We start from the raw sequence: 2,442 nt of genomic DNA, 5'->3' as shown, positions 1-2,442 counted from the left end.
AGTGCCAGAGGGCTGGCAGTGAGGGAAGAGCTTGATAAATCTCTGTGTCGTCGCTGTGTCTGGAATCACTTTGGGATTGCAGCACTTCAACGCCCTAATGCTCCCTCTCTGTGCCCTGGCAGCTGCCTTTGGAGGTCTTCCCTCCTTGAGGAGGTGCTCCGAGATAGGGAAGGTCCCTGTGTGTTCTTCTATCTCTCCTAGCACCCAGCCACCCTCCTCTGGTCACAAAGCCCAAATCTTGGAAACCCAAAATGGCACAAATTTCAGTCACAAATGAAACACCCAGAAAAAAACCATGCTACGGAGAGGGCACGGCATGGCTGGTCACACACCAGGATTCAGTCCTGGTTTGCAGTGGCCTCTGGCTGCTGGTCGGGGTCTCTCAATTAGCCAGTGATTTTTCCCTTGTCCAGGTCGCCTTTTGCTGTAGTGGAGCCAGGATTCCTGGCTTTATATTTGTATCAGGTCCCTCAGGTGTGGTGCTTGTGCCTGTTGTCACACCAAAGGCAGCTGTCTTAGCTAAGATCTGCAAGAAATGAGTTTATTAGTTCCCCTTCCTTTAGCAATCCAGGGAGAATTGAGTGGCTTGTCTTTGGAAGGCAACACTGACGTGATGAAATGTCCATGTGTGCTGTGCAGGGAGCTGCCCTGCAGGCCACCAGTGTCCCCCAAATGTCTTTACCTGAGTCCTATTAACCACTTCACATACAGAGGTGTTGATGCACTTCTCACACCATGTTGGTGCTTGGGTGAGCAGTTAAGTGCATTATTGAATTCAGTAGCATCCTGGAGGGATTAAATTCTGCACACTGGCATTGTTTCCTGGCCAGAGCATGCTCACAGGAGATAACAGAGGTTACCAGGCCTCCCAAGTAAGTTAATTTTTATTCTTCTCTGTTACATTTGAGCTTTGGATGAAGAGCATGGGTGAGCGGTGTCAGCTCTGGATAGTCCAGGTGTGGCGTTTCCATGGCTGTAATGGCACTGCCAGTGTCAGTGATCCTGATGCTTTCTGCCAGGTCCCACCTTCACCTTTCTGCCTGGCATCCCCACATCTTTTGTCTCCTTCAGTTTTATTCAGTTATTTTCATTTTCAAATCACAGTGTCCTCATGAACCTGCCCGCCCATGCCCAGGTTGCTGCAGCCATGTCTTGAGTTTTCTCAGATGACTTTTGGAGGGTATGACAGTAAAAGTATCTGGAATAGCTTAAGGGACCTTGGCTTCAGTGCTTATTTTTCATTGACAAAATCCAGACCAGCTTTGGAAAGGTGAGCAAAATTGAAAGTTATGTCAAGAAGAGTGCTGAATGTTGCTCTGGAAGAGAAAGAAAAAGAAGTTGTTTAGACTTATGGCTGGCTGTTCTCAGGAGGGCTGAGTTGCAGATCCGTTGTCCTCGACTTGCTCGTAAACCATCCTTGATTAATTTAGTAGCAGATCCAAGTGGGAGGAAGGAGAGGGAGCTGCATTAGTCTTGATGAAAGAAAATCTGCCTGAGGAGCAGGCAAATCCAAGCTGTAATTCCTGTAGAGCTTCAAACATGGCCCTAATTTTGCTGATTCAGAACCTCTTTTCTCCTAATCTTGGCATGGGTACCTGCAGGCAAATTTGTCCATGTCTTCATTTGTCAGAGTACAGCAGTAAGGGCTGAGGTAGGGACCAGAATTCCCAGGACACAGGCTGGGAGAGCCTTCCTGGGAGTAGGATGTGGGCTCAGGTGTGCTCAGGTGCCCTGTGACCTGGGGAAAAAGCCCTAAAAGGGGGAAAAAAAGAGGCCAGACAAAGCCCTACAGCAGCATTCCTGGGGCTAGAGAATTCCTGCATAGCCCTGTGACCGCCTGCTGCTCTCAGGGCTCCTCCCAGGATGTTTTGTGGTGTGTCCACTTTCCTGTTTCACTTGCACTGAATTAAATGGACTGATGGGTGTGATTTCTTTCTTGGTTGAATTTTTTGTGGATATTCCCTGGACTTGCAGAGCAGATGATGACTCTGTGTTCCCTGCTCCGACCCTTTGAGCCTTCCCAAAGCCTGGACAGGGTGAGGCATCCCAAAATCCCTGTGCTAGAGACACAGCTGCTGTAGGCTGACTGTTTGGGATAATGAAAGGAAGGAGATCAGAGTTTTGCCTCAGGCTTGGAGCACTGGAGACCCAATTAATTTTGATGGGAGTTGTTGGTGTCCAACACCTGTGAAAATGAAGCTTCCAGCATTATGCTGCAGGTAAGGAAGTAGCTCTGGGTTGGGATCTCGGTGGTGTTTTGTCTCAAATGAGACCTAGAAAGTTACAGGAATTGTTACTTTGGGAGTAAAACGTTGCTTTTGATATTTTCTGCCAGTTTTGTTGCTAGAGGGAGTGATGGTGAGGCTAAATTTGAACCCCTCAGTAGAAGTGGTTAATTAGTGTGTTGTTTGTGCTCACTCAGAGCCACAAATCAGTAGGGAA

At 48.1% G+C, this 2,442-nt stretch overlaps 1 protein-coding gene across 4 annotated transcripts in view; it reads left to right on the top strand.

Moving 5' to 3' along the window:
* SPTBN1 (spectrin beta, non-erythrocytic 1) overlaps positions 1 to 2,442 on the top strand; it is a 116,780-nt gene that overhangs the window by 13,124 nt on the left and 101,214 nt on the right. Inside the window, exon 1 of one of the 4 annotated variants that reach the window (XM_017745265.1) lies at positions 2,199 to 2,219. The exons of 2 other annotated variants lie outside the window; for them this stretch is intronic. The gene's annotated coding sequence lies outside the window, so the exon portion shown is untranslated. Of the gene's footprint in view, positions 1 to 2,198; positions 2,220 to 2,340; positions 2,353 to 2,442 lie in introns of those variants that run through there. One more of the 4 variants, XM_008642039.2, reaches the window with a different exon arrangement.

This window comes from Corvus brachyrhynchos, unplaced genomic scaffold, assembly GCF_000691975.1.
Source record: "Corvus brachyrhynchos isolate BGI_N302 unplaced genomic scaffold, ASM69197v1 scaffold69, whole genome shotgun sequence".
NCBI classification, from domain to species: domain Eukaryota; kingdom Metazoa; phylum Chordata; class Aves; order Passeriformes; family Corvidae; genus Corvus; species Corvus brachyrhynchos.
The sequence above is the reverse complement of the archived record's forward strand: the minus strand, read 5'-3'. Positions and strand labels throughout refer to the sequence as shown.